Source organism: Rhipicephalus sanguineus, chromosome 11, assembly GCF_013339695.2.
Source record: "Rhipicephalus sanguineus isolate Rsan-2018 chromosome 11, BIME_Rsan_1.4, whole genome shotgun sequence".
In the NCBI taxonomy this organism is placed as follows: domain Eukaryota; kingdom Metazoa; phylum Arthropoda; class Arachnida; order Ixodida; family Ixodidae; genus Rhipicephalus; species Rhipicephalus sanguineus.
The window spans coordinates 30,219,398-30,246,578 of record NC_051186.1 but is presented as its reverse complement, the minus strand read 5'-3'; the positions used below and the strand labels follow the sequence as shown (position 1 = coordinate 30,246,578).

At 46.2% G+C, this 27,181-nt stretch overlaps 1 protein-coding gene across 2 annotated transcripts in view; it reads right to left on the bottom strand.

The window, feature by feature from the left end:
• The window catches only part of LOC119373214 (protein trachealess), a 380,134-nt gene extending 361,338 nt beyond the window's left edge, over positions 1–18,796 (bottom strand). For both annotated transcript variants that reach the window (XM_037643223.2, XM_049410906.1), the window contains exon 1: positions 18,668–18,796. The gene's annotated coding sequence lies outside the window, so the exon portion shown is untranslated. The remainder of the gene's footprint in view (positions 1–18,667) is intronic.
• Positions 18,797–27,181: the final 8,385 nt, after the last annotated feature.

The following is a 27,181-nucleotide window of genomic DNA, read 5'->3' as shown; positions in this document are numbered from 1 at the left end:
TTATACCGAAAGTATTTGGTACCTGCGGCCACAGTATAGCTAGACAATATGAGATACGTCGCTCAGGAAGTCATACCCGTCGTGGTGGTCTAGTGGTTATGGTGCTCGACTGCTGGCCCGAAGGTCGTGTGATCGAATCCCGGCCGCGGCGGCCGCATTCCGATGGAGGCGAAATGCTAAAGGCCCATGTATTTAGATTTAGGTGCACGTTAAAGAATACGAGATGGTCAAAATTTTGCAGCCCTTCACTACGGCGTCCCTCATAATCATATCGTGGTTTTGGGACGCGAAATACCAACAGTCCGAATCAGTTCAGAAAGCCATACTCAACCAACTACTCATTGACCATTCTGAAGAGTTCTACGCACGCAAAGAAACTTATTTGTTGCTGATGCTTCGTATTGACACGTGCTCTTATTTATTTGCTTTTTGATCGGGTTGTACCCACAAGAACTGTTACCACCGCTCGTCGCAGGCCGCGCCGCAATGTTTAGAAACTTCGTGATTTGTTTCAGACTGTTCCGTCAAGATTATGCGGAGGACACGAGTTACCGAGTTCAAGGGCGTAACCCTTCCCCCCCGAAATTTTTCAGTTTTGCTTGCGTATATAGACATGCACACATACAAACGCACGCACGAACATACATAAGCTATGGTTGAACCCCCCCTGCCCCCCGAAAAAAAATTCTGGCTATGTCCCTGACGAGTTTATTCTAGAGCTAACGCGAGCATCTGCGATAACCTGGAAGGTTCGATAAGGGATGTATAAAAGGCGACGCCACTATCAGTGTACAGCGTGTATTGCTTGTACTTTAACTTTTCGTTAAGAGTTTCGTCTTGAACATCCCGACTGCCCCTTTTTTCACCATCACGACAACGTGACAGTATGTGCGTTCAATGCTGTAATATCGATCTTAAAATCTGAACATCGATTTACGTCAATTGTAAAAATGGCAGTTCAATAACCTCAAAATATTAGAGGCCTATTTGATTTTCTCCTCGCATTACTCGATTAGTATTAGATTCGTTGTCGAATATCACTATTCGCACACCCCTACTGGGCAACCGTACTTCCACCTCACAACGCAATCGGCGCGGCCCTCCATGAATGAATAAGCCCAATTAAGCGTAGAAAAAGAAGTAAAGCAAACGGGAGTGGATAGATCTAAATAAGCAGCTGAAGAGGTTAGCCACCCAGGCGACACGCCTTAATACATCACGCGGCGCGGTGTTCCCGAGTGAAATAAGAGCGGATCCCACAGGCACCACGAGAGGCCATATAACAGAACGAATGGGGAAGAGCATCGCCCGCCCAGTGTACCAGCTCGCATGAGGCTAAGTGAACGATTAGGCATAACAACATTCACTTTGCACAACCACTAAGTCGACCGCGGCGGTAAGACGCAAAAGCACCGCCGCACGCAGCGACGTCGACAGCACGCCATGGGAGGCGAGACGCGCGCACAACGCGAGCACTGCTAACTGCCGGGGCTGTAATACCGTGCAGCCTCGTTAGACGCTGCCAAAGGGTGCAGCACGCGGTGGTCACTTACAAGTGCGTGGTAGAAAGTATGGCGCCCAGCGATTTTGCCCATCAGCTAATTAAGGCCGACTTTCATTACCGCACAGCAATTAGGGCGCAGTGCGCTGCAGCTGAGCGTTTTCTCGTCGTCTGCTTTTATTTTGTAAGAGAAAGACGAGCGGAAGAGGATGTGTAGCAATTTCTCTTTGTGTGTTTGTGTGTGTGTGTTTGTGTTTGGGGGGGAGCGGAGTCTTCCTGCATACATCTGGGCCAAAATTCATAAAGGTTTTCTTTTTTTTCGTCCTTTAAGTGCACTTTGCCATTGATCAGTCAATTGGCTTCACTGGTAATTTAAGCAGCATCACGATCGCTCGAAACTTCCTCTTAACGAACAATTCCGGCGTAAGACGTTTTTGTGGACAATGGCCAGATCAAGGAGGACAACACCTCTGATCTCACGGAAGCCACAAAATAAATAAATAAATAAACAAATAAAAAATTACACCATCTCCCGCTAAAGGGGACCATGAGGCGATGCGAAGCCGGAGCACTTGCACGATAGCGTTCCGTTGGCGTTCGTTGGGCATGCTACCGACCTCGCGTCGTGGAACGCGAAGAGGGACGCTACGCGCGTCGTATCTTCCATCTAGCCTGGCCGTTAATTCTCACAGGGCGAGCGGGGAACGCGGTCGACAGGCGGGCGAGAGGGGGGCAGCGTAGGAGAGGAGAGAGAAGGGGAGGGGACGCGCATGCGCTCGAGCTCATCGCGGCGTTGCGCAGGAGAGAATTTCGGCATGTCTAGCCCACGTTTCAGAGGAAGAGTGGAAAGGGGGAGGGGAGAGGGGTATGGGAGAGGGGGAGGGGAGATGGCGAGTGGAGAGGAGGTGTGTGGAGAGGGTATGCGCATGCGCAGTAAGGGTGGTCACGCCGCACACCACCACCACCACCATCACCGGATTGAGCTCCGCCTTAACATACTTCGCATCTAATAAATAAATAAATAAGCAAGCTCGCAGCTTTTCTACCAGTGCCGCGGACAAGGGGGACGTTGGACAGTGATGGTCACACAGGGTACAAAGTTGGCTTGCCAGACGTATCGCCTACAGTGCTACTCGCGTACCAAGCGCAATAGTTCAAGCTGAGAGTGCTGCACCAGTTCAAGCTGGGCATATCTGAACTTCAATGTTCAGCGGAGGAACACTCGAGCATCGGTGTCGCGCCCTCTCTTTCTCGTCGGGCTACACGAAAACCGGCAGGCGTAGCATTTCCACTGATGTACGCTTTTACTGCGCCCCTTGTCCGTACTACGATCTCCGCCGATTTGTTATTGAGAAAAAAAAACAACTCGCCTAACCACTAGAGCAGTTAGCATGTAGTGCGCATGCGTGTGGGAAGGGGTTAAATGTTGTACCACGCGCTGCAGAGACCCAAACGATGCTCTGTGTGTACGACAAGCGCGCGGTGTATACGCGCGTAGGCATACATGCAGCCGTGCGTATACGCGCGTTATTAGCGATTCTCGACACGTCGCGAAGCATCGTGATTGCCGCGGCCAGAGAGGTGTGGTCTCGGCGTACGGCGCACCCGGCACGCCCTAATTGATTGACGACGCCGCGTCAAAACACACGCGCGTGCCTAGAGACGCGTCGCCTCGAATAGCGCGACGCGCGATGCGCGTACAAACGCACGCACGCACCCACACGCAAGTTCGCTGACCCGCCCGAGACATGTGCGTCCGATGCGTCAAAAAAAAAAAGAAAGGACAGCGAATTACATGCGCGGTAAATTGAATGTGGAATAGCGGGGTGCGGTTGACGCGCGCACATCGGCAAGGCCCTTTCAAGATATCCCACAGAGGAACAGAATCGGTAGCGTCCTTTAAGAACTCATTTTTATCGACGAAGAAAGCTGGTCCAATTAGCGAAGAAGACCAAGAACATTCTTTCTCTCACTTAATATTTCTTAGATTCCGCTTGAGAAACACGGCAGCGATGACATCAGCCTGACATGACGGTTTTCTGGACAATTTGAAGAACAAAATTGTATGGACAAGGGATGAAATAAATGCGACACACACAACCCCCTCGTTCCTTGTTTAGTCCCTCGTTGACAAACAAGATGAATGGAACAAAAAAAAAATCAACTTGCCGCCGGTAGGAGCCGAACCCACATCACCGTGCGTGTTATCGCGGATGAGGGAACCTTTCGCAACCGAAGTAACTGCTGCGCACAATAACTACACTTTTGTTTCCTGCGACCTTACGCCAACCGGCATCACTCAAACATTTCGGACGGCACGGTGAAGCATCTCAAAAGCGGTCCACAGCACGCGATGGCGAGACAGTCAAGCAGAGCGCCACTCGCACAATCCGGGGAAGACGAAAAGATTCGTTGTGGGTTGGTTGGCAGACCTTTCCTACTCGCCCGGTGAAAAGGTTTGTGTACTATAGGAAGTGACCCGTTCACGAAGCAGCGATGAATCTTGAAACAGATATCAATCTTTGACTAAGGGGGAAATAAATCACTGGGATAAGCCTGGGTTAACAACGGGCGCCGAAACAGCTAGAGAGATAGCTGCCACTTGCGTGGCCCTATATTTTCGCAGCTATATAAAAGGGCACGCTCCAATAATCTTATTAACGAGCCACGGCTATCAACTGTAACCGAACCTTATTCGAAGAAAATCAAACGCTGAAATTCTGGAAACATGCACTTTAGCGTGAAACGAGACGTGTGTATTATACTCCAGGTCAGGCGAACAGCCAGGCAAACATCTCCAGCTTCATTAAAAGGTGTGTATTATAGACCCACAATCGAAATCTAGAGCACGAGTCTTTCCTGCCCAAAGATGGTGTTCTACGCATCGATATATATATATATATATATATATATATATATATATATATATATATATATATATATATATATATATATATATATATATATATATATATAGCCATGGGGAACCAACACGAGGCGTAATGAGGTACGGCAGTTTGATCTAGTTTTCTTGGCTTCCATTTAAACACACAGGCAAAAAAAAAATAGTTGATAAATAGAGGCTGTTGAGGAAACATCGGTAAAAGTTGCTCCAGAGTTCGAGTGCGCAACTAATACACGAGGGTTATTCAAAAAGTAAGGGCCGTTTGGTCCCCCCAAAATAAATATTCGTTAGCAAAAGTTTTTGTTGACTGGCTTAGTTTAGCACAAGACTACTTCACTCTTCTACATAACCACCGTAAAATTTTAAGCACTTTTCGTACCGCTGCACCAGTTTCTTCAGTCCCTCTGCATAGAAGTTCGCCGCCTGGGAATTCTTTGCTGTTTGAGTTGGTCGGTAAGCATTTTTAGTACCCACCTTGCACAATCTGTGGTATCTGGGCTTTTCAGTTACAATCGTGCAAATTGCACTGCGACTGACAAGAGGAAATTCATCCGACAAGCGACTGAGTGTCAGTCGTCGATCTAATCGCAATGCCCGGTCCACTAGTTGAACAGTGTCAGTGGTCTGTATTTGGCCCTTCCACTCCGCTCTTAGTCGTGCACACTTGTGCGGCCATTTGTGAAGTCTCGACACAATTTTATTACCTTTCCTTGACTCGTCACTTCATGTCTGTAAACTAGGCACCATTCCGCGTAAATTTGAGAAGCAGATAATCCTTTTTCAAGCAAAAAATTGAATTACAGCTCGCACTTCACAACAGGCGCGAGCAACGATTTTCGCAGACATTGTCGTTTGCGTTCCCCGACAAGCAGAAAACTACTGATTCAGAACAGCAACTTTAGTACTTTCGCGAAGAATTAACAGATGGCGCTGCACAATTAAATCTTCATTCTAATGTGTGAATATTTAAATATTAGCAAATGGCCCTTACTTTTTAAATAGCCCACGTATATGCTGCCGCCATCATGGAAGGCCACGCACGAATATTTAGGCCATAACGGTAGTGTCTGCACCTCAACAGCTAGGGGTCACGTGACCTGAGCAGAAATGACACGTATGGCGTCATCGCTAGAGCGGTTGAGTCAATTGCTTTTAGAAAATAACCACGTTGGTGTCAGCGGAACGTCGCTGTTGACCCTGGCTCTGGCAGTAGTGATGCTAAGAAAACAGTGAGAACCGCGAAGTGGCACGGCGGCCACTCGGGCCCACCACTGACACCGGAAAAATAGCAATACTTGCCGCAACCGCTCTACCAATGACGTCATACCGAGGTTTCTTCTCAGGTCACATGACCTCGAGCTCTTGAGGTGCAAGTAGACTCTCTCAGGGATACCAGAAGCGCGGTTTTATTCCGATGCATTCAGTCATGTGTCGTCCACGGTCAGGCGATCACGAGTCATGCGCATCACGTGTCATGTACATCACGTGTCATGTGTCCACTGTCATGCGCATCAATTTTCGACGTGTTATAACAGTATGTCGTGCACTGGAAACTGTTTCCTCCGCTCGTTATGCCGTGTTCTGTTCTGTTCTGAGCCTGCATCTGTGACGTGTTTGGGCTGAAGTAAAAAAACTCGTTTTTTTTTTCAATTCAATTCTAGTTAAAAAAAAGTTCCGCAGATCCCACACCTTGTGGGAATCGTTTTCATGCGAAGCAGTCGGCGAGCAGTTCTATGCTTCATTTTTTTTTCTTTTTTTTGCTTTGAGCCGAGCGTTACGAGGTGGATCGACGTGTTTGTGTAAGTGTAGCAACTGTGTGCACATCGTGGGCTTACCAGGGCAGGTCGACAACACTGGCGTTTAAAGGGTAGCTTATGGTGCGACGTAACGTCAACCCTCACGTTAGAATACATACGTCAGTATTATCGAAACGAAGTGCACTTTATGGCGCGGTGATGTGAATATCATACGTAACTTTCGTTAGCGTATTTATCCGGGGTCGAGCGACACTTTAATATAGCTTGCTGAATCATAGGAATACAAATGTTTTATTTGCCTGCTATAAAAGCGAAGCCAACACTGGAAGCACAGAAGTTAACCTGACATGACGCCTGCATCGCAGGAGTACATATGTAGCGCTTATTGGTTCGTTGTAAGGGGGGGGGGGGGATAGACACAAAGACTCATCTGCGCATACAACGGTATGGAGCGCCACCTTTTGATATGGTGCACTTGGAGGTCTACGCGAGGGATAGCTAGTCAGACATTTGAATTAATCTTTATGCAAGTTAATCAATTAATCGATGGCTGGCTCACGCATGCGCTACCATTGTCAACCATTTCGGTGCACCTCATTCGCGCGTTCTGTGGCTGAGTGACAAGTCATTTAATTTAATTTCATTTATTTTACCCTCAATCGCACAAAATTTTAAGGAGGAGAGTGAGGTACATAAAATAACAAACAAAGCAAACAAAGTAGCATCAAATTAATAACAAGTTCAATGCATATAAAGATATGTTAGGCTAATACAACTGAATGCAAATGCAGGTATACGATGAAATGGAAACGATGTCGGAGGGAAGGTGGTTCCAGTCTTTTCACGTGCATGGGACAAAGGGATAATAGAAAGTGTTAGTGCGGCAGCTAGCGACGTCTACCACATGGTGATGATCTAAACGAGCTGAGCGATGAGAAGGATACAATTCTGCAATACCATTCCGAGAAAAGGGGGCCGCATTAGAATAGCGGCGAAACGCACTGTAACAAACCGTGAGGATTCGTAGAGAACCTCAGGCGGAGAAAGCGGCCCCGCTCCCCCCATATATTTAGATTGTTTCTGATAGGCGTATTATTACGTGTGTGAAATTTAGAACTCTGTGATTTATTCTAGTGTCACTCTAACTTGATCAGTAAGGAACACGCCTTTCGCACAAACATTAAATAAAGAAATAATAAAAAGAACGAGAAGTTAGCGAGAATGGTTGCTCAAACGTACGCGCTTGTGTCACATTTCGTGCGGGTGCTCTTCGCAGAATTACGTGAATCTCTTTATCCGCGTCCATCTGTAAAACACGCCCTGTTTTTCGCCGCCTAAGTTGTTTCAAAATGTCGCGCCTCATATTATTTATGAGTTATAACTATATAATAAGCGGCTCGACCCGTCCAGGGGTCTTTATCGAGTCAAGAAATCTGGCTGGCGTCGTGCCTCGACGCACTGCTGTTCTATGTGAGGAACGTGAGGCCCCGTTATCGCTTCCCGGAAGCTGCAAGAAAGATCGAAGACTATGCGTCTAACGCCGGGCCTGACGTCTTAATGCCCTCGGAGGCCGAAATGAATAATCGCCCGGCAGCCACCGGCGCTCACGAGGAAATTGAATCTGCGTGGTTGCTACACCGCGCGTTCGTCAGCTCGACTTTCTTCGTAGGCAACCATTTATGTAAACAGTGTCTGCAGTCGTGTGCGTATGTTGCCGCGGGTGAGAAGCGAGGATGAGGAAACGGAGATGTATACGGTATGCTATCTAGACATGTTTCAAGATACACGTCATGTAAATTTTCGCTCGATAGGATGAGTTTACAGTCGTCGAACGCGAATAGTGCTGTTCGCGACGTCTGGGCTCGTTTGCGTGCTATGTTGAATAATGAGGCAGTTGAATAATGTTGAATAATGTTGAACAGAATAAAGTAGTGTCGAATAATGAGGAACTGTTTATAGCGGACGATCTCCATAGTCTGGAGATGTAAATACATGATACGTGACATTTTGTTATGTTGGGTAAATTGCACTGTCACTCACTTTCACAAGTACATGCAACGTCGCCGTAATCGGTCACTGCACAAATGCACTTCTTCCGTCTTCAGCTGCTGCATTCTTTCCTCAGAAGAGTGAAGGAACAAATCAAAATAGTGAGTGAAGAGTGAAATAGCATATCAAGTCGTTGACGTCTCTCGAAAATGAACTTCTTCAACTTACCCAACGTTGTCTGCTATACAGAACAGCAGTGATAATCATACCTGTACCAGCACGCCACGTAGCAATCAAGGTGCTAATATCAAATGTGCGTATATAAAGGGACACTTAAGTGCAGCATTGAATAAGCTTATACTGATAAATTAATCTTTGAAAATCCTACTGTCACTAATTTAACTATCATCGATTTATTAAAGACAAGAAAATTAAAGTAAAAGTATCATTTTTGCTTTTCGCTGCGCTATCTCTGCGCATAAATGTCAGCGTAACATCATGAATTTCAAAGTGGTTTTTCGTATTTTTGGTCACATTGGCTCAACGACATTTCCTGACACTTCTTACGTTCAGTCTCTGACCCCGGCAAGGACAATGTATTTCATTTTTACGGATTGAGAGCTACGCAGACCTCAAAAAACGCCGTTAAAATATGTGACGTCACGGCGAGTTGATGCGGCAACTTCAAGTTGGCGTCGCCACTTGCATTTTCTTTTTGTGCGTTTTGTCGCCTATCAAGCGTCTCCTCGCGACAAGAGTGCTGTTTTCGGTATTGTGAAAGGGTAATTTGCTATTACTGTAAATATCCTCCTTCTTTTTAGTGTCCCTCTCATATGTTTTGTACGGCTTTTGAATGAGCGAAAGAAGGGGGATTTTAAATTCTCGTTTTTTCCTTGTTGGACACAACATTAATGAGAAGTAACAGTCAATCAAGGCTAGGAAAGTAAAGCATAGGGAATGTTATTTGTAGCAATTGTGATATAAATGAGAGGAAATTAAAGTGGACGAAAAGATAACTTGCCACCGGCAGGGGCTGAACTTGCAGCCTTCGAAAAATGCGTCCGGTGCTCTATCAATTGAGCTACGGCGGCGGTCATCATCCCGTCCACTTTTATCGGGTACATCTGTGCGTTACTCGAAGGTTGCAGGTTCGGTCCCTGCCGGCGGCAAGTTATCTTTTCGTCCACTTTAATTTCTTCTCATTTACATCCCAATTGCTACAAATAACATCCGCTATGCTTTACTTTCCTAGTCTTGATTGTCTGTTAGTTCTCACTAATGTATGGCTTTTGTTAGATATGTCAGTCCATTGCTCTTACATGTGTCCTCATTTACCTGTCATTAATTATGCACATTTTCCTCATCGGCCTCCGCACCCAAACAGACAACGAGTAATTTACCCAGTGCTCTACTTGGTTTCGTTGTCAGTATGCAAAAGTGCTTTGAGATCAACAACAGCGCTTTCAACTCCAGGCTCCAGACCTAACGCGTACGCATTGTCACACAGGTGAAGTGGCAAATTTTGAAACAAGTACCGTGTAGTTTCGAGGTAGGCGCCGTCTATAAAATACGGGTAAAATAAGCTATAATTCGATTAGCTCCCTAAACATCTGTTTTAGATTCGCGCCTAAAATTAACTGAAGCGCCAATGTACTTTGTCGAACATTTTCGGAGCACATGAATTGAAACTGGTTTCAACTATGGCAATTAATTCTATATGCGTATACGCGTTGCCTCGTGAACTCAGCGGCTAGCAATTCGTAAATGTGTAGCATGTGTCCTCTTGATTTTATAAAATATGTAGCGAAGAGACCGTCGGACTGTAGTACTGCAATGCAGCGTTGCTTAGAAGTGCGCTTAATCAACTGCACTGTCGACCCTTTACAGATCCTGCGTTCATGACCTCGTACATAATCGAACCAGAAATCTAAGCGCGCTCTAAAATTCCGAGAATTTCTTACACTATGGCTCAGACGACCCGAAGGCGAATGCCTGACTGCCGGTGCATTACAGACAAACGTCCCGTCAGAATCTGACGAGCCATTTGACTCTTCGTGTCAGGGGATCAGCCAGAAAATTTTTCTGGGGGGGTAACCAACTGTTATGCACCGTAAAATGCCGAGCAAACGGCCCCCCTACAGTGAAGGATAATCCGACCAGATTTGTAGGGGAGGCGCTTGCTCGGTCCCGGACAGAAATTCAAGATGGCGGCGGGAGAGCCGCTAAAAATTTAAAAAAATGCCCATTCATGTTTCTAATGAAATGCTTTATTTATTTACTGTTTTCATTCTCCCTCTTCATTGTCAAACCATTGAAACAGCGACCGGTTTGACCAATATACGACCGGCCACATAAACAACATTAGAGTTTCATAAACAACATTAGATACGCAATCAGTGTACTCATTCTTGTGATTATTTTCACATAAGCGATGCTCGTCTTGAAAAGAAGTGGCCGCAGGGGAGGAGGGGCGCTTGCTCGGCATTTTACGGTATGTTGCTGCGTGTGTATATATATATATATATATATAAACAGACGGCTATATGCAGGAGCAAATACGGTAGTCGCCATCGAACTGTGTGAAAAAGCAAACTTAAATTTGCGCGAACTGTGATACTCCTGGTGCTTCTGTAGAGCACTTGCTCATTGATTACCCACAGTGTGACCAATAGACAATTAGTTTGCGAGTTGAAATATGCAATGAAAGCGTATGAACTTTAGCTTTTTTTTTATTGATATCATATATAAGGAGATGTTGGCGCACAATTACTTGAGCTTGTTGGTACATAATTATAGTAGAAAACAGCGCAATGCAACGAAGACAAGAAAAACCAAACACGACCAGCGCTGGTCCTGTTTAGTCTTTCTTGTCTTCGTTGTACTGCGCTGTTTCCTATTATGAGTAAGATAGACAATATCTATAAACGTGGCCTTTCTACATTGAAAATACCCGCCCCATGGTCATGCGCCGTTAAACAGAGATGTGCCTTGATAGCCTTGCGGGATTTTCTTATACACAGTGAACTAGATATATTTTATTTGAGAAGTAAACTTTATGAACGCTACATTTACTGTGTGTTAATGAAAGAACCACTCCAAAGAATATTCGGGTGTTTGACGCATATTATTTAATTTTCACGTGAGCTTTACGAATGCGCAAATTGTTCGCATCTCCTGATTTTGTTTTTCTGTTTTCTTTTTCGTGCTTTTCTTGCTTATACCCTCAGTAGATTTTGTGTTGTATGTTCCTACAATGTAATGTATCATGGAGAAATGAACAGTCGAAGCTTTTTAATTATAAACGTATCGGTGAACCTGGCGCAAATGTAGCCTATAACTTCCCAAATATGCGCAACTATTACACACCAAGAAAAGATGAAGCTTTTTAATTATACGTTTTAATTGATACAGTGAAATTGTGAAATTCAAGACGAGTAGTCACGTCTACTTAGTAAGAATCCTTATACTAACGCCACTTTCGAAATATCCCTTCTCGAAATCAACTAAAGGACATGCTTTGGCGTGGCTACTATTGAGCGAAGTTTTTAGAAACATTTAAACGGACGCTTAAGCGAAAAATGATTTCTCTCCTATTTCTAAATTACCCTCTCATAATACGAAAAGCACCACTCTTGCCGCGAGAAGACGCTTAGTCAGCGAGAAACGCGTAAAAGGAAAATGCACGTGGTGACACCACCTTGACGTTCCCGCGCCAACTAGCTGTGACGTCATACATTTCGATGACGTTTTCTAGGGTCTGCAGAGCTCGTAGCTGGTATAAATGAAGGACATTGTCCTCGGAGTGGGTCATAGACTTAATCTACCAAATTTCAGGAAGTTTTGTTGGCTCAATGTGGCGAAAGCACGAAAAAAACCGCGATGAAATCTCTGATGTCACGTTGACATGCTTGTCAGCCGAGATTGTGACAAATGAAGCTTTGACCTTTATATTTTCCTTTATTATTAAACCTAGGATTGTGAAATTAACGACAGTCGTGTTTTGAAATAATAGTTTATCCATTGATTGGTTGTTTCGCTTTAGTCTCCCTTTGATGGGAACGACAAGGCATCTCATGGCGCACGTGCAGATATCCAGAAAGCCGTGTAAACCTCAAAACATTAAAAACATATGAAATTGAGCTTGTTGGTACGCGATCATAGTAGAAAAAAAAACACAATAGAAACACGACACGAAAGACCAAACAGGACCAGCGCTTTCCTGTTTGGTCTTTCTTGTTGTGGACCACGCTGTTTTGTTTTGGTTTTTTCATTATGATAGTCTCAGAAATTCTACGATGTAGACACCGCCACTCGGCTTCGATTCCACAACTTCAGTATGACCGAAACAAGATGAATAGACCGAGGGGCCTATTTTCCTTAGACGCAGCGACATGGAGCCAACAAATAATGAAGCCAAGGAGGGCATAAATGGATTTTTAAACTGAAGTGTAGTAATTGTGAAATAAAGCCAAATGAAAGCGATCGAGAAAGAAACAGCTTGCCAACGACGGGTACCGCGCCCAAAATGTACCCTTACTCGTGCGTTATGTTTCACAGATTAAATAAGCAATAATGATAATTAGTATTGATTGCTTGGGTTTTACGCATCAAATCCCGATATGATAATGAGGTACGCCATAATGGGGAATCTGGGGTTCTTAAACGGGCACCTAAGTGTAAGCACACGGGTATCCTTTGCATTTCGCCTCCGAAATGCAGGCAGCCGTGGCCGGGAATTGAACCCGCGCCGTCGAGCTTAGAAGCGCGACACCTTACGTGCTAAGCCACCACGGCGGGTAAATTGAATCAAGAATAAGTGCGCAATATTAATTGAAGACCTATACATTTTAGTTTGGAGCCCAAATAACGTCTGCCTCTTTAGGTTATCCTGCTAGTCGACGCTTTTTTTTTCCTCGCTATTTTCTGACGACACAGGGGCTTGTGTCCAAACACTGCATGTCAATATTCTCAATAGCTGGCTGCAACAGTATATATAACAGATACACGGCCGCACACTACTGAACAAATCGTACTTTAGATTCGGCATAAAGATTTCACGTAACCGTTTCTGAACTGACTCTGTAAAGGAGTGAGAGAGAGAAAAAATAACAAGATGAAGGACTGTAGTCAACGACGCTCAATGTAACCTACGAAAGGTACGAGGGACAGCAGTGAAGTGCGCACGCAACACTAACGCTACGGCACATAAATATATGCATATATATGCACACTGTACGAGGTAAGCAAGAGTCGTACATGCAGTACGCTGTATACGGCCTGTCGACAAGGCGACGTTTCGGCGCCGGCATACGTCGGAGCACGGCGAGCGCCACATTCATCCTGACGCACGTCCTAACCACCTGGCACAAGCATGCCTTTGTATGATCGATAACCAATGCGATGTGGCTCCCTTGGCGTGGTTTGCATACTGAGCGATGGAAAGTGTCGGGCCGTTCTGCACACGCAAGCATCGACGGAGCATGCTCTCTCGTGTGTTTGTACGTGCGACGTCCGGGTTGACCGGTTGTCAGTTTCACCTTCAGGATGTTAGCTTCTGCGCACGGATGCGCCTGGTCAACCGCTGAAACATAGCGCGCTCAGTGAACATTCCTACAACGCGCGAAACAACACTAATGCCTCTGTTTTAAGCAAATAGATGTTGTGAAAGCACTACAGAAATGTTCTTGACGGAGACCTACACTCTAACAAAAAAGACAAAAAAATAATATCTTACTGTATTTGGAGGGGCCTGTCTTACCACACATACAACTCTCTTTAAGGAAACGCATCGATTAACTATCTCTCTCTCTCTCTCTTGTGTAGATCATTGCACTCTCTTCAGAGGTTCGTGGGAGGCGGGACTCTTCAAGAGAGAGTTGACGAGCATCTTTAAAGAAAGTGATATGCGTAGCAAGCCAGGACCCACCAGAAATAGTAACAAAAAATCTTGTTTTTCTTAGCTTGTGAGACGTGCAGATTAATGTATATAAGGATTCACTTTGCTTGCTTCTATGCATTTCTTGTCACCCACTATTTGCATTCGAAGCGCGAAAAGGATTGATTGATTGATTGATTGATTGATTGATTGATTGATTGATTGATTGATTGATTGATTGATTGAGTGAGTGAGTGAGTGAGTGAGTGAGTGAGTGAGTGAGTGAGTGAGTGAGTGAGTGAGTGAGTGAGTGAGTGAGTGAGTGAGTGAGTGAGTGAGTGAGTGAGTGAGTGAGTGAGTGAGTGAGTGAGTGAGTGAGTGAGTGAGTGAGCGAGCGAGTGAGTGAGTGAGTGAGTGAGTGAGTGAGTGAGTGAGTGAGTAAGTGATTCTGGTTTAACGGCTCAAGTCAACCTTCTGAATTTCTTTATAATGCACCCAAATATGAGTACATGAACGTTTCTGCATTTCTCCACCACCGAAATGCGGCCGTCAGGGCCGGGAATCAGACCCGCGACCTCGAGCTCAGCGCCGCGACGCCATAACCGCTGGGCCGCCACGGTAGGCCGGAAAATCTCAAAATGACATGAAACGTTAGAAATCGATAATGTTACACTTTGCAATCAGATCGAAGGCCATTGAGTTTCAATTTTACGAGGGCTTTCTTCGAGCAATCGGCTGTAGGTTACGTGCAGGTTAACATGTATAAGCGGATTTAGCATTTTTATAAAAAATAAATAATATATTCGATCTTCACTTATTCAGTGCCGTGACCAAAAGCTGTCGGGCGTTAAAGCCCGCTCTGTCGTGTTTTTAGTGCCTATGGTGGCTGTACATCGACTATGCCGTTCAACTGCTCTCACTTCGCTGGTGCTCTGTATGCAAGTTATCGTATGAATACAGAGCACAATAAAGAAGCTAACCAACCACGAGTCGCGTGCCGCAAAGCATGGTCGATGTATGCACACTCGGCAGAAGCAGTAACACGCACGAGCTGTACAGGTACGTGTTAGCTTTCACAGCGGACCACACCTTTTGCGCAAGATAGCTTTAGGCGTATGTTCACCTCTAAGAGAGCGCCGGGCGACAAAAGTTTACCGGGCATGGGATCCATCGAAAACTACAATTTCTGCTCCCATCTTTTGTGTTAATAGATAACTGTGTAGGTAATGAAAAGTTATACAAGCTGACAAGCCTAATTAGTGGGTGTGCTCCCATGGTAATCGGAATTTCGGCTTATTAATTCACAAATTTCTTGTCCCGTAAAATTGTTGTTCTTGGCGTACAACAGCGAGATAATCATTAAATCCCAAGTCCCTATACGTAAGACTTTCATAGCGGGAAAGCATGACCTCCAGGGAGGCGTTGCGGACAAGGTGAGGCCAAGATGTCAATTAAGCGACGTTGGGAGCGTCTAGGTAAGTGAAACCTCCTTCAAGGCGCCTTGCTGCCTTAGGTCGGCAAGAAAAGTGGAGCTCACACACACTCGCTCAAGAGAAATACATTTTGCGTTTAGGGCTCACTCGGACTCAGACTCGCCGCATTTTCGTCGACCGGACTCACTCAGACTCAGACTCACGGTCGATCTGAGTATGAGTGAGTCGACTCATGAGTGAGTTTGCCGACGTGTGCTTACTACAGTGAAATCTACGCCCTACGAGTGTCTACACGCAGCCGTGGCAGCCTCGCCAGACCTCAATCCGAAATAGCTGAAACTCTGTGGTACGTTCGGTGTCTGTGATGGCGCTGCGCTACTGAACACGAGGTCGTTGATTTTAATCACTCTCTTTTTCTTTTTTCCATGAGGAAGGGCTATTTAGAAGCAATCATGTGCTTATAGTCAACAGAATTATTAATATGGTTCTCGGAATTTGTTCGCTTATTTAGCAATGGAGCAACAACGACAATGTTGCTATTTTTTTAAATAATACTTCTATTTTTCGTACACTCTTTAAAAAAAGGCAGTAAAAAATTTGTAACTGCAACATTTACTAGCCATATGTAAACTTTACGGCGTAGCCTACGTTTCGCTGACGTTTTACTATTGTAGAAATATAAGAGAGTTAGTAAACGTTTTCATTACTGGCAAACATGTCAAAGATAGCAGTGTTAGTACAGGTTACCACTTGCGTACGTGACGGGTTAGTAAATGTTACTACATCTACTGTTCGTAGTATGATACGCTGTAATTATGACGATATTATGGAAAATTTTGGCAAACTAGAGTTTTCTTGGTTATGTTGGCATCAACGGTTTTGTGCTTCGTCATGGCACACGTTCATGCAACTAGTAAGAAGTTGGATCCAAAAGACCGATTATATATCCAAGTTCACGGCTGTTCACCGGAACGTATGCTACCCAAAAGTCGGGCCATATATAGCCTGAAAGTTGCTATTACAGTATATGTCGAGTAGCAGCCTTGATATTCTGTATGTACGCGTATGCGTGTGTGTTCTCGTGTATACGTTGTTATCTGAAGATATCATTGTGCTGTGTTTTTACCAGGGTAATCACATGTAGTGATAAGCGACTATTGATTAGTGTAACAAGACGATGCTGTTCCCATTACAGCGTCTCACCATAGCCTGAATCGCTTTAGGACGTTAAAGCCATACAACATGGTCTTACACCGTGCCATAAATCAACCAGCCATGCCGTTTCACTTTTTTTTTTTCATTTGAGCCTATGCTTTTGCAATAAGTTCACTCGATATGAAAATGCCAAGGGCACATATAAACCAAATTGGTGTTAACCTGTTGTTGGGCAACTCTAGTTCACTAGTGTTAGTAACAGTACTTGTGCCGCAGTAATTTACTGCTATTCAAGTCCCACAACAAATATAAAAGAAAAAAGGAAGCCACTGAAGACCACTAAAACTCCTAAAGGAAATATAGCTGTTTACGTGACTAAAAACTCACTAAATTTGCTGACTCGATCGCTTCGTCGAAATGCATTTCGGTTGACTTTAACTCTATAATTAGCTAACATAACTAGCTAACCCTAAAATATGGGGGCCTGCTATGCCTTGAGACGTCAAACTTTATCAGTCAGTCATTTGCTAAACCGAAACGGACAAGTCGAGATTGTGTAATAAAATCGTAGACAGCTTCATGGCACAAATCACGAGGATGTCGTTAACGGCCAGTACGCAACTTTTTTTGGAAGTTTTAGCGCCAACATCATTCATTCAAGAAAAGTGGAAAGTAGCAGAGGCAGGGACACGACTACATACATATGTGTGGTTAAATTAAGCCTTAGATTTGTGTCGTAATATGTAAATGAGGCGACCTGTTTCACATGTCTCGATTCAGCTTGCCTGTTCGCGCAACACAGCAGTTATACCAGCTCATTTGGACAGCCTCGTGTAAGTTTGTCTGAACAATTTTTTCCTCGTGACTTCTTTTTTGTTCAGGGAGAGGGCAAGCTGTGTAAAGAGTTGAATGAAATGAAACCTCTGGTCGGGTTTTTCAAGGACGTGGAACAGTAAACGCGACTTGGAGCCATCGTATCCTGCAATGCCCATGTAAAGGGGAAACAAATTTAATAAGAAATTGAATGCCGCCGCGAGTATTTAGTCATTAAGAGATATTTGTCATTTATACTTGAACTGTTTGATGGAATATCTTTCAAAGTGTAAGGCATTTAGGCACACACTTTCCAAGGACCACGCCACAAGCTAGAAGCAAAAACAGGATTAAGGAAAGGGGGGTGGGGTAATTTTATCTCTCTGCTGGCTCCAAGTAAAGTTATTGCTAATCCTCTTTCTTTTTTTAAATGCGAAATACGTGGGCAGTGTACCATCCATCCAGCGCATACCGCTCAGGCTGCACATAAACTGGTACATTACTAAATCTAAATATACAAACATTATCAAGAAGACTAATCAGTGTGAGCATGTGTGTCGGGGAAGCCAGATTGAATTCAAGGAAAGGGTAAGGTTGTCATGACTAGAATCGCTCTCGAGACCACGCCCAACTAACTATATATAGGCCTATACACTAACAGCAACTACTCAAGGCCAACGCTGAGACAAGTTCTCGGAGAACATTCGTTACGTAGGTCAAGGTTCGAGTCTTCATGGTCATGTAATGACTTATTGTTGCCTTCGATTGACATTTCTTGCACTTTCAATGCTTGTTAATAGACCGTTCACTGCTGTGTAGAATTCTTGTTTAGAAGTTGGTGAACCTTGCAGCAAAGTTTGGTTCGGATGCTCACACCGTAGTCGCGTGGTGACCTTCCATGGTCGACGCCGCAGATTGACCACGCACACAACGGAAGTCGCGAACACGTGTTCGTAGCGCTCACCACCGGTCATGTACGGCTGCCATATAAAAGCGCGCGCGTGCAGTTACATCAGAAAACGTAACCTCGACACGCAACGATTTGTCTGCTGTCACAAAAACACCTCATCGGTATTATTTTTGGTATAACTACTGTAAAGGGGTAGAAGCGGCGCCTATCGTTACTTGAAGTTGAAAACGTGCCGGCTTTCAAACAATGTAAACGATTTTGGGTGTTCGGGCAACCCAGTGACGTTTCTTGCCTAAGAGTTGACGCACTTGTAATTAAAGGAAACGCACCTGTTGCTTCAACCGCCGCCTCGAGTCGCTGCGGGGCGGTGGTCCGGCCCTAGCCACTGGCTTCCCCGCCACTACTACCGCCTTCCTCCGTGCGCTCGCACTTCGCATGACGCCCTGGCGTTAGACGACAAGACTGCCTCACATCCTCCTTGGGCTCTTCTTCATCACTTTGCACCGTCGCAGCGTGACACCACAAACAACACGATGCACTCGCCGAAACACCGTACAGCGTCGAAGTAGCACGATCCTGCCGTAGCTCCAAGTCGGTGAACGAAGGAAGTGGAGAAAAGGCAACGGACACTTGCGTGGTCGTTTGCACGTCACAACAGTGTGTGTATAATATAATCCGGGTGTTTCCTCCTGGTGTGGGAGGGCGTGAAGTTCGCCGCCGCTCCAGTTGTGAGTTGGGAGATCGTGACAGCCGCGACTATGCAACTACCTGCGAACGCTTCTGCTCGCTAGCCACGGAAGGATGAGAGGAGGAAGAAAAGGAGGAGAGAATGTTGCTGCGGAGAGTAGCAGAGAGGAGGGGAAGAGGCGCGCGCACAGAACGACGGTGAGCAGCAGCGCTATCCTAGGAGCGCGGGCAGCTGCGGAATCCGGTAACGCGCCCGTCTCCACGGCGCGTCCCAGAGCCCGCCGACGACGGCTAACGTCGCGGCGCAACGCTGGGCTAGGCGGATGAACGGGAGGGAGGTGGGACGAGAGAGAAGGAGGAACGGAGCAAAAAGAAAGAATCGCTCTCGTCGGGCGGTCGCTCGTTCACTTGCGGTTGTTGCAGCATCAGCAGCGCCACCGCCGTTAGGGACGAGTCGCGGCGCTCGCTGACGGCACGACGCGCAATGCTCGGCAAAGGCGAGGCGAGCGGCGGCGCTAGACAGCGCTGGCGCTCCGCAACGCTGCTTCTAGCCCTCCTTTCTTCTTCCGGGCGGTGCGTGGAGCGCTAGACCACGCCCCGCTTAGGCGGACGCCCCTCCTTCGTATCGTCCCCCCCCCCCCCCCCGACGCTTCAATCTTCCCACACCACAATACCCTCGTTCGCGTGCTTAACACGGGGGATGCCATGCAAGAACTACACCCCCCCCCCCTAGTCCTCCCTCTCTGCTTTAGAGGAGCGTCGCGATGCTGAAGCGGGCGCTGATGGAAAGAGATGCGCGGTTCCACAGGAAGCTGAAGACATCTTGGCAGGTGCGCTGCGACTACGAAAAAAACAGCGGTGCCTGAAGGAAGCAGAACGAAAGAAACGCATCCAAAAATTGATGCTGGAAAGGCTGCACGTGCAACGTTAATGGTAAACTGACGAGTGTGTAGGATAGGACAGAGAATACTTTAGTCCTTCTTTTTTTATTTTCATTCGTCTTTCCATCATACTGTAGGCTATATGGCCCAAGCACGTGGGGTCAGGCATCGCCCAAAACTACGCATACAAATGGCAGAACTTAATCCGGGTCTTCTGCTCGGAGGAGCGTAGAGGGCGGCCTTCAGTAGAAATGTCAAGTGACAGGGTGACGAATGAAATTACCTAGAGGCTTCTATGTGATCAAAAGGTCAACGGGGGTCAAAAGGAAGCTACATCAGTCACTTGTATAGAGACAACAATTTAGCGCAGTTATAGGCGGCAGCCATATTTCGCATGCAGAGGCCGCGAAAGCTCTCTATTGAAAAGAGACCTTGAAATTGATTGAGCGACCACGTAACATATCCGTTGGTTTTCATTAAGGCTGTATCAAAGAAACGAGCCCCTAAAATTCTCTTCTTTCGTTCACGTAACATTCGAGCTGCTTCTTGTGCAAGGTTCTGCGCGTTTCGGAGACTAGGCAATTTCTGGGGTGGTATTTCAGACGCTGCTTCGTGCATGCACAACCGCAGAACACACAGACGTTGTTTTCTCTGTGACAACGAAGTTCTCGGTCGGTTTTCCATGCTGGGTATGTTGAGAAATCCTTGAACAGGGAATGCCTCTGCAGCCAACGCTTCGGCAAGTGGACTTGTCTTCGTCAAGGCAGCGATATTGCTGCCTTGACAAGTCCACTTGTCAAAACGTTGGCTCCAGCGACTATTCCTCATTCAAAGATTGTTTTAAAGCAGAGCTGTTATTGTCGACGTTTTGCCGTCTGTCGTAGACAGAAAATTATGATAATGAACCAGCACGCGCACTCTTCGTCCTTTTCTTCACATGCCTAAGCCACGGTATTTTTTGTTTGGGCTATTTTTCGCGCCATTTTGTGATCACGCCGGATTCGCCACCTAATAAGGCATAGGAAAACAGTTGTGGAGAGCGTTTTAACAGCTATGTATACGGCTTAACAGCAGCGTGGGACAGTTTGACGTGGCTGAGAAGAAAGAAGAAAAGAAAAACAAGGTAAATACTATACGCGCGATAAGAAACACGGAGTAAATGAGAACGCCCTGCGGCCACCCGTGGCTGCAGCCTCTGTTCCCAACGCGACCTTCTTGGCCGACTCTGTTTTGGCTCAGTCTTTTACGACCGAGGAAAAGTATACACGTCGTGTGCCCGCGGACAGATCAGGCGGCTGACAAAGGCGGACTTAATGGCCGCCGGTGCTTTCCTCGTATACCCATACGCAGGTGCGGACGCGGCCCCCTGTTCGCGCGTATTTCCAACGCGGCAAAAAAGTCACGAATTTCTCGGTCGCGCTATATGTCAACGCTTCCACGGCATTCTTCCTCGGCCAATTGGCCCGTGGCTATCGGTGAAATACGAGAGAGGGAGAGAGAGTACTTGTTTGGGCTAGTCGGTATCTATTCATATGCGTGATTGCGTACCGCTTAGAGGACGAGGACAGAACTGCACACACCCAAGCGCAAACTTTCAACTGGATCTATTGGGTGTACAAATAAGGCTTTTACACATATGTATGTGTGGCGTGTCTTTAACATGTGTATAGACGTGTGTATATTATTAAGAAGTGATCCAAGATACGTGACACAGGCAAATGTATAAAAGCATTATTTGTCCATCCAAGAAATCCAGTTGAAAGTTTGCGCTTGGGTCAGTGCAGTTCTGTCATCGTCCTATAAGCGGTACGCAATAACGTAGCAACGGAGAGAGGGAAAGGAAGGACAGGTAGATAGGTTAACCAGGTCGCACGTGGTTTGCTACCCTACACGGGGGGAGGGGTACGGGGAGTAAAACAATATATACAAGACGGAGGAAAGAGGACAACCTAATTCGCTGGCACGCATGGCAGCGTTCATCACGCATATACTCGGAAGGTTTCAAACTGCGAACTGTTGGAGCACGGTTCGACTTCGACTGTCATAGATGAAATAGACTGCAATCCATGATGTTAATAAAGGCTTGTAAGGACTGGATTCAAGGTATCCAGAACTTGCAGTGCACTTCGAGCTGATGGGGTATAGTCATTCCGGCGAGGAGTATGCGCGTTGTGCTCATCTATGATCTCAGCACAGCGATGACACGTAAAATACGAAGCGCAGCTTTAAACATGGAACCTGTCGCACTTTTTACCCAAGTCGTGAAACTCTTCTCCCACTGAAACAACGCAGTTCTAGATATAGTTTTGTGGTAAAAGGTATCTGAATCCGGTATTTGAATCGGTGTTCGCGCTCCATCAACGCCTTGCACGGCGGAGCGGGACCATGTTGCAACGCTCCGTCAACTGGTGCGGTGGTTTAATTTGCCTTTAGATGTTCGCGAAGAGACGTTACTATTGCTTCCTGTTTTGTGCCTAGGCCACGCTACAGGCACGGAGAATGTTTCCCAGCACAACTATGCGCACGGTTGGGCGAGTTGTAACGGCTGAGGAACCGTGTAAACGCGCCTAACCGACGCGGGCGAAACAGAGGACGTAAGGCGAGTTCACAGGACACTAATGTTTCACCACTTTTTAACGTGAAGGTCTGAGCTAGTGGTGCTCCATTGCACAAGACATCAACAGCGCAAAAAAATTAACGAAGGACGAATCGAGGGACACAGACAAGCGTTTGCCTGCGTCCCCTCGCTTCGTCCTTCACTCATTTTTTTTTTTTTTCGCGCTATTAATGTCTAGTTGTCAGCTTAAGAAGGGAGAGAGGAAAGAAAAAAATTAAGCCCACTTCGCACTAGTGGTTCCGAGCCTGAAGGAAGTGCGGAGCTGGGCGGCCTTCTTCGTTTCTCTTTATTTTTCTCCTTCTTTCTTCACGCTTTATTTCCCTCTATATTTTTTGTCTTCTTTGTGTCTGTTTATCTTCATTTCTATCTTTCTCTTTATGTATTTCTTTCTATTTTTCGCTCCTATCTTTCTTTCTCTTTCTTCCCATTCTTTTGTCTCTCCCTCAATTTCTCACTTTCTCTCTCTTTTTCTCTCTTTCTGTGTTTCTTTTTTCTCTCATTTCTCTCTTTCGTTCTATGCTATGCTTTACTCCCTCCCCTCCTCCTCACCCTCAAAACTCTCCTTCTCATCCTCACTTCCCTTTCCCACCCATTTCTATATTATACTATACAAGGCTATGTTTGCTCATTCCGTGAGGTCATCACGTGACGATGACTTTCTTGCTTTACTCAAGTTGACGCCGCCGACGCCGGCGGTCAATTTCGCGTTCTATGAGGCATCTAAAGCTTCTAGCCGAGTGGTTACGATGCTCGCCTTCAGATCGTGAATACGTGGGGTCGAATCCCGCGTCGTCGAGAAATTTCTTTCGCCAAGAATTTATCTCTATCTCTTCCTTTCTATCTCTCATCCATCAGGGTTATTGCATCCCACGCCGGACAAATCGGCACATGCGTTCTGGAGCGAAGCAGAAGAGGAAGAAGATAGCGCCTGTCGGCTCATGATGATGATAATTTTCTGTTCGCGGATTACAACTGACAGCTGGCATTAAAAGCTCCGGATAAACAGTCCCCGTTTCCGCAAGGACGAAGCAATGAATGTTATCAACAAATTGGAGTGATATACGAAGCAAGGCTATAGCTGTAAACTCCTTTAGCGACCCATAAGGCGTAACTCCGCAAAACGCTGTCGTAAGGAAACTCGGCCGCCGCAGCGAACGAAGTGACCATCGGGCTGTCCATCGCTTCATCGCAGACTGAGCGCTGAGAACACAGCACGTACAAAGGCATGAGCTATCAGCTAATCCCTGTCAAGAAAGGGCGCGCGCGACCGCGCGCGACCGCGCCCGGCCGCTCGAAGTACGCAGTTCCTGCCGCAGCACCGCAGACCCCCGCTCCGGGAGCCAGCACGGGCCTTCCGCACGAAGGAAGACGGCTGGCGCATTTTCAGTGCACTTGAGCCATGATCGTCGGCTGCCCTCACATACTTTAACTCGTATACACACGAGATGCGGGGGGCTACCATAAGAAGCGGGGTGCGACATTATCTCCCTTGTGATGTTATCGTCCGAATTTCATTTCGGCGATGTTATTGCCCGAAATGATTTCAATGGGCGCGCTGGATTCAGAGTCCAGTATACTTGTAAGACACCTTGAGCAGATGGCCTGGTCAGCTCACTAAACAGCACGAGACGACCATCTACCAGCGACTGCAGTATATACGACGACCTTTCCTCTGGAAATTTCTACTAAGTCATACCGTGGTGACTATTGAAAAAAAAAAAGAAAAAAAGAATGAGTAACTCGTACCAGGCGGCAGAAAAGCTGCTTAGTTTTCTTTAATGTGAAATAAGAGTAATTTGCCAAGAAAGCGTCAGTTCGCGGAACTGACGGTATACATCAAGTTAACGCTACTGAATCCTTTCTTTTGGCTCTGACGAATGCCGGTGGTTTTTCATTGTTCTTCTTTAACTTTGGTTTTTAACATCGTTTTTTTTAACATTGTTGCTGCTCATTCCGCCAACTTTCTGAAACACCTTCCGTGTCAAACCTATGCCATATTCACCGCTGTGGTTTTGTGGTTGAACCAACGTTGTGTACATATTCACAGTCGTCATCTTGCCGTATTTATTAAGGCGAAAGTCATATGCTTGAACAGGCAAAAAATCCGGCGTGTTCACGAACAGGTACAAGAAACAGCACGTGACCTCTCAAGCGTGATTCGAGGCGTGCGAGCTGCTCGTTTCACTCAGCTTTTGCGGCGTTCGCGTGACTAAAAAGATCATGAGCCATTGCACTAGTTGTGAATGCGGATGGACAGCAAAACGGTGTATAGCACACAGAACAGGTGACACAGAATTGTGATGAACCGTACAGATAGGTACAGAAAGCCCCTTTTGGTATTGCGTATGCCCTTTAAATTTTTTTTTTAATTTAGCAGCATGCGTATTTTTGCCGCGATATGCGCCGTATTGTCTGGCTTGCGCTTGGCATTGCGTGCACGATCTTAATCAGGGTTACCAGGTTTAGCTGCTTTACGCCTATTTGGCTACACTTTTTGGGGCAGTAGCGGCCAAAAAACGTTTTGGCTACTTGGCTAATTTTTGGTTTTCTCGTTCCCTCGATTAGAACCAAAGTATCAATGTGGGCGGAGACGTCGGAGCTGCTTGCTTTCGAGTACGCGGTGTTAGAACATGGCGGCCAATTCGTATTTCCCGCTCCGAGGATTGAATTCGGCAGATGCACCACACAAAAGAAAAGCCTTTTGGATACATGGTTGGGACTTGGGGAAAACTCTTGCATGGCGCCTCATTTTGCAGACCACGTATTGCTGAACGCGACATTAAAGCGTAACTGGAAGGGAATAGAACAATCTAAAGCGCACCGCTTCTGTTGGCCGCGAGATCGAGCGGAGTCGCCGCCTGGCGGCTTCTGACTGAACCGCGCCTAGTGTGGATTGCTCCATGCGTCGTCTGCTAGCCACGTTGTGTTTGCATGTGCGCGTACGTCATGCAGGTCCTCAAAAGGTGGTTTGTTCCGTTGCGTTAGTGCAACTTTAACCGCTCGTACATATGCCTAACGCGACGTAAAGAAGAACTTGGCCTTGATCGGCTGTATATGTACTGCAGTAAGATCAGTGAGTGCACTTGTCGAGAGTGCTGTGTGTGGTCGTCGTACCCTCCGTTCACGAGAGTTATATCACTGTAGGTGCCGCTCTGTGGTTCAAGCGCATTGCAATGTGCACTTGGCGTTGCCCTAAAGATGAGAAGTATTAAATCTCATGTGAATATAGCCTTTTAACGGCTCGGTAGTTAAAAAAAAGGCTCTCGTGCACTTGCGCGTTGTGGTTACGTGTATAACTTCGGGACTGTCGTTTATAGGTTACGCGACGAGCTTTAGTTGTCTATGGTCCTGGTCCCACTACACAGAAATATTTCCGTCAAGTCACGTCTGACACTTCAGTACTTAAATTGTCCCCTAAAAATAACAGAAAATAGAATGTACGGAAATCGCAAGACTGAGTTGCCTTGCGCAATTTTAACATGTGGCGAAATATATACAAGAACACCCGCGTACTTAGATTAAGGTGCGCGTTAAAGAGCGCTGATGGTCAAAGTTAATCCAAACGGCTTATGGATTAATTGGAAAAGCCACATCTTTTGGAAAAGCCACACCTTTTTTGCTTTACATTATCCACGTTTGTGTTGCGTTGTAATAGATTGACGGAAGACAGTGGACATTAATCGCATGAAAAAACGTACTTTGGTCCCGTGAAATAACCGGGCCTTTGTTCCATTACTGTCGTGCAAATAATTAATCGAAGAAAGTTCCGTGCTGTACAGTTAGCTTTGTGTACTGTTACTAGAATAAAAACAAGCGTGTGCGTGTTAAACGCTTCTGTAGCGCTAAAGCGCTGTCAGCCACGTCGCTTTCCTCAATAAAATTATTAAATGCGGATGAATATTTGAGCACGCAGTGCACAAAGTGCTATTTGAACTCATCGTGCAGGAATACGGGCTTTCTTTTTGTTGGGAGGTATCCAGATGAACAAGTAAATACTTAATTCATTCGCGCTACAGCAGTGCGTAGTAGGTGGAACACAAACTGAACATGTACAAATAAAACAAGAAAACGTCATCCATTGCGAAAACGCCGACTGTTGCCGAAGGAGAGCAACCCCGTTCGTTAGCAGAATGCGCTTCTCTCACAAGTAATAGTGACGTTCGGCGCGCTTCGTGCTTTAATTCGGTAATGAAGAGCGCACATATTACCAGAAAGCTGCAGTCAACGCATTTTGTTTGCCGGAAATCGGGTAAAATCGCTCACTACGAAGCGCTGTTGTGTGCGTTTGCGTACGCGCCGACGACCGCCTATCCACACTGGCACGGCGACGGTGCTGCCACCTGTAGCCCGATCTCGCCGCGAATAGGGCGCTCTGCACTCAGCGACATTAGAAGTCGCATATGCGAAGAATTGCTCGTGCAATCTCTTATGATTAGGTACGGGCGGCGGCTCAGGAATTTAAACTGCCCAGAGTGCATCACGCGTATTTCCGCGCGTATTTCCAACGCGGCAAAAAAGTCACGAATTTCTCGGTCGCGCTATATGTCAACGCTTCCACGGCATTCTTCCTCGGCCAATTGGCCCGTGGCTATCGGTGAAATACGAGAGAGGGAGAGAGAGTACTTGTTTGGGCTAGTCGGTATCTATTCATATGCGTG